The sequence below is a fragment of the Zonotrichia leucophrys genome, chromosome 3 (assembly GCF_028769735.1).
Source record: "Zonotrichia leucophrys gambelii isolate GWCS_2022_RI chromosome 3, RI_Zleu_2.0, whole genome shotgun sequence".
Taxonomy (NCBI): Eukaryota; Metazoa; Chordata; class Aves; order Passeriformes; family Passerellidae; genus Zonotrichia; species Zonotrichia leucophrys.
Genome location: NC_088172.1, coordinates 23,408,625 through 23,417,101, shown reverse-complemented (window position 1 = coordinate 23,417,101; position 8,477 = coordinate 23,408,625). Strand labels below are relative to the sequence as shown.

The 8,477-nt window shown below is 36.2% G+C and overlaps 1 long non-coding RNA gene across 2 annotated transcripts; it reads left to right on the top strand.

The window, feature by feature from the left end:
- The first annotated feature begins 713 nt into the window (after positions 1-713).
- LOC135446356 (uncharacterized) lies at positions 714-2,638 on the top strand. Of its 2 annotated transcripts, none has more exons than XR_010439751.1 (3): positions 714-787; positions 916-1,081; positions 1,199-2,215. It is a non-coding gene; the product is annotated as an uncharacterized LOC135446356 (long non-coding RNA). The 2 variants fall into 2 exon arrangements; XR_010439752.1 differs by having other exon boundaries at positions 715-787; positions 986-1,081; positions 1,199-2,638.
- The last annotated feature ends 5,839 nt before the right edge of the window (positions 2,639-8,477 follow it).

Sequence of the window (8,477 nt, the reverse complement as noted above, 5' to 3'; positions counted from 1 at the left end):
CCAGCGTCAATGTTATAATAAGATCAGCATGGTATAGAATTCAGGGAGCCAGGTCCATCTTCAAACATCCACCTTAATCTGATAAGCTTTTATTTTAGCAAATTCATTCATCTGTTGGCTTATCTAAAACTATGCTGCAACGTCTGTACATCCCCAGGCATATGAGTTTGACTAATAAACATAACAGCATGGCCTGGACTCCCAAGAACAAAGAAAAGATGGCATAGAAGTCCCTCCCCAAAATGGAGGCCTCCATAGAAGACTATGTGGTCCAGGGGACAGAGGCAAAATAGCAGATCTCCCAGTCATGTGGTGGAGAGAGAGTCAAAAATAAAACACAGCAGCCAAACTTCCACAATAACAAAATTCCCTCTTCCTCCAAATAACAACCAACAGAGAACAAGTACAAAAGGAAAGGAACCCTGGAGTCCAAACCCAGCCAAGGGCTACTGAGATGTTGGCTCCACACCACCGGACAGGGCCTCTCCCAGTGGTGGCAGCCCTGGATCTGCAGTGTCAATTTCTCTGCTCCTTTGGCCACTGGACCCTGCTGGTGTCGCACTGCACGTCTGAGTTGTTTCCATGTTGTGGAAAGGAAAACAAATTCTTATCTCATTTGCTTCTCCTGTGTTGAGCTCACATGTGGAATGTGTTTGGAGATTGTTTATCCAACAGATGATTGTTTTATTGCTTTCTGCTGTGAATGACTTATTGGCCAATTAGTGTCAAGCTCTGTTGGGGCTCTGGAGAGAGGTACAAGATTTCATTATTATCTTTTTAGCCTTCTGTAAGTATCCTTTCTGTATTCTTCAGTATAGTTTAGTTTAGTATTCTTTAATAGAATATAGTATCATAAAATAATAAATTAGCCTTCTGAGAATATGGAATCAGATTCATCATTCCTCCCTTTGTTAGGACACCCTGCAAATATAATAGATGGGTATATGAAAGATATGGAATACAATCTACATTTTTTGGGTACCAGGACACAATGTGAGAAGCCTCCTACAAAAGTGACCAAACAGGATGATTTCTAAAGCATCAGTCTGCTGAAAGTTAACCATCAAGAACAACTCCAAAGGTGACAGAACAGTCTACCCCACAGTCTGATGAGAAAATGCAGAGATGCATCTCTTGAACTCGCATGTAATCACAACCTTTGATCCTAAGTCCTCTTTTGTTCTGTATTCCTTTCAAGGTTCCTTGATGCTGTAAGAATAATAAGCTATCACACAGTGCATTGGAGAATAAGCTTTTACTTACAGTACTGGAAGTTTAAAGAAAAGGAAAGATATGAACACCATGTGAAGAAATTATCAGCACATTCCATGTTGCCATGGTTTAACCCCAGACAGCAACTAAGCTGCACACGGCTGTTCACTCACTCCGCCCCTGTGGGATAGAAAGGAGAATTGGAAGGGTAAAATTGATAAAACTCATGGGTAGAGACAAAGACAGTGTAACAACTGAAATTAAATAATAATAGGCAATAACAACAACAAAGCAACAAAGAAACAATACTACTACTACTAATAATATCACGCAGAGTAATAAAATCCAAGAAAAGCAGGTGATAAAAATGAAAATTATTTCTCAGTATTAACCAACCTATTCCAATTCAGTTCCTCAGCAGCTCATCTCCCCATCAATCATTTTCACTAGTTAATTGCAGAACACAATATCATGTGGTGTGGAATATCCATATGGTCAGTTGGGATCAGCTGTCTCAGGAGAGCCCCCTCCCAGCTCCTGGTGCATGACCAGCCCACTCACTGGGGTGAGGTAAGAAACAGGAAAGGCCTTGATGCTGTGTGAGCACTGCTCAACAATAACAAAAACATCTCTAGATTGTCAACAGGTTGTGCTGTTTTCAGCACAAATCCAAACCACAGCCACATACCGGCTATTGTGAAAGAAAGTAACTCTATCTCAGCCAAAATCAGCACATACACATGTGGCTTTTGGCCCCTTTTCTATTGCTCCTGCAGATGCTATGCTGCCTACTGGAAATATAATGGGCAAAGGCTCAGGACAAATGTGTATTTTTCAGTTCCATTGACTAATTGATTCATCCAAAAATGAGACACCAGAGCTTGAGGCCTTTCTCTCTCTGTGAGTCAGCTCTCCTCTCCCAGCAGACAGCTGGGATCAGATAGTGGGTGATCAGAAACACCAGAAGAAAACCTGCAGATTCTGGACAACCACTTATTAGCAAACTCAGGGTCCTCAGGGAGAGCATAATTACTAACTGCAATAAGATGAATGTGAAGCTGTTCCTAGCATCCTCCAGTGATAAAGGTACTAGGAAGAACACTTGTTTTTTGCATTAAGGAATACTTGTGCAAAATGTAGTGGCAGTCAGACCTAGTTCCTGAGAATTATGTTTTTCATCCTTTGGCTGCAAAGATTTCTGCAGAAATCCTGAATGAAGCTGCAGAGGCCAGGTTCAGCACAGAGGATAGGGAAAGTGCTCAAACACTGCAGTCTGGCCTGGTACTACCAAGACATGCTGCCACATGAGTTTCAGCCTTGGAGGTTTGAACAAAAGGTAGCCTAGGATCGAGATCTCACAAATTCTGATAGTCCCAGCATGCCCATCATTCCGAAGTTAGTGTTATCAGTGTCTTCTAGGAGATTCTGAATACGTCCATCAACAAAGATGCCTTTGGGGACAGCCCTGGCAATATCTATTTTGTGACTCCTTAATAGCCCTGATGTCCCTTGTCAGACAAAGTGCTGATGCACAAAAATTGTAGACATCAAAAGATACTAAGGGAGGTAGGCATGGAGTGTTCATTTGTTTGCTTTGCTGAAAGTCAGCATTTAAAACATGCCTAAAGTAGTCCTAAGGCATCTATATTCTTTTAGTCTTGCTTCAAAAAATCATAAAAATATAAGGCAAAGAAATACATACATAGGACTGAAAAGACTTTTGGGGGAAATTAAAATTGTGTTTCTGTTCAGAATTTTCCTCATAACTGTATATCTCTGATATACATTTCTTTAATTTCTCCTTTTATGATACATATTAACAAAACTATGTGGTGATTTTATTCTGTTCATTATTACTCCAGTGCAAAACTCTGTGAACTGAGCTAAATAATTTAGTGATCTTACCCTTTAAACTACGAGATATTAAAAGGACCAATGCAGCCAGGGATTTCTTCAATTATTGAATTCACCTACCTGAAAATATGATACAGTCAAGCAACAGGGCCACCATTTGAACACTCATCTAAATTATATCTGTTTATTTAAAGTGTTTTGCCATCAAGCAGTACTAAAAGCAGTATGGTTCTGATTAAAACAACAACTTTTATCCTGGCAATCTTCCTCTTCTCCTAACATACTTCAATTATTTATTGAAGATTTTTTCTCATGAGGTAAAAAATACAATACTAAGTTTAGCTGTATTTCTCCTTTCTCTCCCATATTTTTACCACTGACACTAAAAATGTAATTGATGCAAGCACCATAAATTGTAAAATCAGTGCTCAGCAGGGACTCAATCCAGCCCTAAAGCTGGAGGGTATTGCAGCCCCAAAAGCTGTCAAAACACAAGTGAACAGCTTCAGTATCAAGAGAATTTTTGGCTGGTGCACAACTGTCTATTTTCATTCTGTGATCTTCATATTCATACTCCCCTTCCCCTAACAGTGGTTGGCACTGTAGACATGTCTTTATTGTGACTTAGTGGTTTTGTGGATGGTTTTGACAAGCACTGCTGGCTTAAGTACTCTTTATATGAGTTATAGCAATAAACAAAAGGCCTCAGGTAACCTTTCCCCCTCTCCAGATCTTATTATACAGTGTTTTGGTGCAGACAGCATTAATACTTTTAATTTTACCATCTTTTATCATCTTTATCATCTATTTTCATATTTTCTCATGGTGCTGTTAGCATTTTTGGAAAGATTGGTTTATCTAGTTACAATACCTACTGACCTTACATCACGATGTCAGGTCCCATATACGGTCCCTAGAATTTGCTGCAGTTTATTCACACACAGCACAGAGCTGAGCACAGATCTGGAATTTGGCACCCTCTGTGTGGAGTTTGCAGATTGTTGGTCACCCTGTGGAATCCTCAAGCCCCTGAAAGGGGGGTCAGCTCACCTCCCAGCTACTTGTGCCATTTGAGCCCTCTGAGGGACACAGAAGGCCTGTCTATTCATCTCTGTGCCTCTTCTGATGAAACTGTCTACCCTGAAAAGAAAATTGCAGGAGTTACAGACACAGAAGATCAAAGAAAGGAGCATGTGGCACAGTTTAATGAAGAATACATCTGCTAAACGATAGGAGGCATGGATACTGCTCCATGTTACAAAAGTATTTCAGAAGATTTTTTTTTTTCACCTGAAATGCAAAGGCATTCCTTGAACTAGGACCCAAACCCTGGGCATTTTGGTAGCAATTTCCATCCACTAAGCTACCAAAGCCACCTTGTTTATGTTTGCTGTCCTTTGGTCTCTCGCCTTTAAGAAATGGAAGGAACATCTTTATCATTTGAAAGGTAGAAAATGGAGGGTTTTTCTTGGTGTTCTTTGATTATTTTTCTGATAGGAACTTGCCACCTACCAGGCCCCTCTATTGCAAACAGCAATAGTCTCAGCAAGTGGAGCAGTCCCAAGAATGTTGAGAAATGTGTTTGCTCTGCATCTGTGGGAATTCAAGAAACTAGTTAGGAAAAAACACTTCAGAGCTGCTCACATTTCACAGAGTTCTTTTTCTTTAGTTTAAAAACACTTTTAGATATTTTTATTTACTCTTTTTCTCCCTTTAACAAAAGTAGCAATGACAAACCTTCAGCAAATAATAATAAATTTACATTTTAAAAAAAACAAGGCAATGGTGTGCAGCTCTGCAATGTATGGTTTCTATTTGTAATATATTTATGGCATATAATAGGTTAAAAAAAGACATATGAAGAAGTTTAACTTTTCGTTGTCCTTTTCCAAAAATTTGCAATATCATACTGAATTATTGAGTATTTCAGTGTAGAAATTTGGCCTATGATAACATGAATAGAAACATAAAGAAACATGAGAAATCAACAACTTTAGATTGCCCTTCTATAACACGCCAATATAGAAAACCCACATAAAACTTTTACTTAAAACTACCAATATGGCATTTTAAAAAGTGAATATTCGTACGTGTACAAAAGGGAAACAAAAGTACCTAGTGTCTGGCTACTTTATCAGAATAGCACTTTACATCTTTTAAGAAGCTATCAGGCTATTACCTATGACTAATATATCAAGTTTCAATGCAGCTTTTATTCAAAATTTAGTAGAGATAATAGTAACATAAAAGCTACCCTCTGGATTGTATAATTAAAAGGACAAGAGCCTGAGAGTCGTAAGAAGGGAACGTAAAGTTAATTACTTGCTTATGTGCAGAATAAGAAGTCTATAATCTTAAGTAGTAGCCAATTTATAGGTTTGAATTCCTGAACACTAATGTATTAGGAGAATCATTTCTACTTCTGATAATTTCTTCATATAATTATGATTAGACTCTTAGCTGTAGTTTAATTTACTATGCCACTTCCCAACACGCCCCTTTTTCTATGGTTTTGTTTACCAGAGCAAAGATTTCAGGCAATAATATTGTCTGAAAGCTTACAGTAAATCTAAACAGTAAATATGTTTTACAGTCAGTTATAGCACAAAATAAAAAGTAATAGTATTGCATATTTCTTAGTAGATATAAAATCCAGTGAGGGTAAAATATATTCGGAAATATGAGCTTTACTCTGTCTACTCTATGAGTCAAATTAGGGTTGAATTTAAAAATTCTGTTTTCTCCAGAAGTAATTTTCAGCTAAAGTCTGCTGTCTGTGGCAATTTTTTTTTTTCAAAATTATCCAAGTTTTCTTTTCAGTGTCAATTCCTCTGGGAGATTAATAGTCAAGAGGTGTAATACTGTAGATTCAGAACCAGAAGACATTTCCAAATTGCTCTTGAGGATTTTTTTATTTCCTACTGTACATCATATACAACTCTGCTTCTTCCCTATTGCAAATGAGAAATAGAGGGATGAAAATTTATTTGAAAAAATATTTCAGAATTAAAGCAACAGCACAAACAGATTGTATGGTGGCCAGACTGACAAAGAAAAGAGGCAAGAGGAAAGGAAAAGGAAAAGGAAAAGGAAAAGGAAAAGGAAAAGGAAAAGGAAAAGGAAAAGGAAAAGGAAAAGGAAAAGGAAAAGGAAAAGGAAAAGGAAAAGGAATAATTAGCTTGATGACAGCTACCAAAGATAATCTAGTCAGAATCCAGAACTGGAGTGAACACTTTGCTTCTACATTCAAGAAAGATGAGCATATTGTACATAACAACAAAGGATGGGATTGTGTAAACAGGAAGTATCACAGTTGAAGTAGGAATAAATTTTAAATTAAAGGTATTTTAAATCAATTCTGAAAGAATAGACATGAAATCTGAGAGGGAAGGAAGGAAAGGGGAATGTAGTAAACCATCTTTCAGAAGGTGGTAAATAAGTTGTGAAAAACTGCAAGTTTATCAATTTTCTATGACTAACAGGCAAGAGGCAAGACCTTGCTGTATTTTAATGGTACCCTTAAAATTAATTCAGATAGAGAAAGGCCACATGCCTTTTACATCATCCTGAATAACAACAAAAGAGAAACACATTCATCTGTGTTAATCTCTAAGATGTATGTACATTTCTGCATGATTATTGTAATAGATATGCTTATTATGTCTTCCAGGAAGACTAGCTGAACTTGCTTTCTATGACATGTATGCCTAAACTTTCTTTCCTACCAGTAGTTAAAAATCTACAATAAGCATCACTTAATTTGCAGGACAAATTAAATCTAAGATATGTGTCTGTCCATGATGGTTACATGAAGTAATACACCGAAAATTCTCATGTGAATCTGAATGTCACCTTACATTGCCGAAAAATAAAAAGATTAATTAAATAGTGCCAGTATGTTGAAGTCCTACAGATCTTCTTGAATTCTGATTCAGTAAATATGCTAATTTTTCTTCTGGTTTTAATTTCACTTCCCTAATTCTCATTTTTCTAAAATTTTGCATACTATCTTATTATGTCTGTTCATGTAATAGTTAGATCTACCCAGCCATTCCACTTTCATTGCCATTTATTTTGTATTTGTAACACAAATTAGATTGTTCTCTGTGCTTTCTAAAATAAAGTGTTACCATGGCATATAGTTCAAGATAAAATGCTGATACAATTATAACTGCATAATATCTTGGATTAAAGTCAAAATAAATAAAATAATTTCCCAGAAGTAACGGAATACCTTGGTGGATCTGAGTGCAATACTAAGTAATTAGGGCATAATTGTAGAAATCATGATGTCCAACACAGAAGACGTTCACATGATGGTGTGAAAATACAATTGCTGAAATAACCTTTCCTTTCCCTGAAACAGACTAAGACAAAAAAAATATATTAACATATGGAGGTTATAATTTTAGGAATAATTTAATTGTTTACTCTTCTACAGATGTGTCCATCATTAATGTCATTACATAACAAATGATGTCACAACTAGTAACAGTGGCATTACCCAGAATTTGCAAATACAGAAGTTCCTTTGGGCTAAGCATCCCTTTGCACAATGAAGAAACTGGACCCTAAAAGGGATCCCTTTCAAATTCAATAGATCCCTTTCAAATTCAGTAGATCTACTACTTTATGGGACTACAAAGAGGTCTCAATCATTCTTTGTATCTTGGTGAGTAAGGGGTTTTAATGGACTAACAAATAGTTAATACCATTTTAATTAATGATCAAAGAGTTAAGAGTATCAGTAAGAAGACCCCATCCCCTTATATGACTTAACCATACATAAAGTGAATATTTGTTCTTCTAATAATGGTACATATTTTTATGGGTTTATATTTTTATATTTTAATGAATATTGATATATTAAAGACTTACAGCTGTTTACATAACTTTAATACAGACTGAAGAGAGAGGATTGGTTTTATTCTATCAGATCACTTGACCATATTTGACAGACTTGTAAAAATGTAACCATTGGAGTCACATTAAAAGATTTTGTGATGCAGAATTTTAAAAATCATAAATTGAAGACCAGTTCTCACTGGATTTAGATCACATTTTGAAATAAAAATGGTGGAATGGCAGTTACTGGTATCAGAGAGGACACACTGGTTTTCAGAGTAAAAGAAGGTATTTCATCAAAGAAACATATAAACAATGACAAAATTGCACTTTTTCTTACATTCACTGATAAATAATAACACTAAAAGGATGCTTTATTTTTAAAGACAAAACATATATATGAAACAAATTAAAATTCACACAAATTTAGATAATTGTACTATGAAATCAGAGTGAGTATAAAATTATCTCAGAATGGTTTGCAATAGCATATTCTTGGTGCACTTTGTCATAAGGTCGCTCATGTTCATTCTGTCTTCCCCAGGACAGGATGAACATCAGGGTAA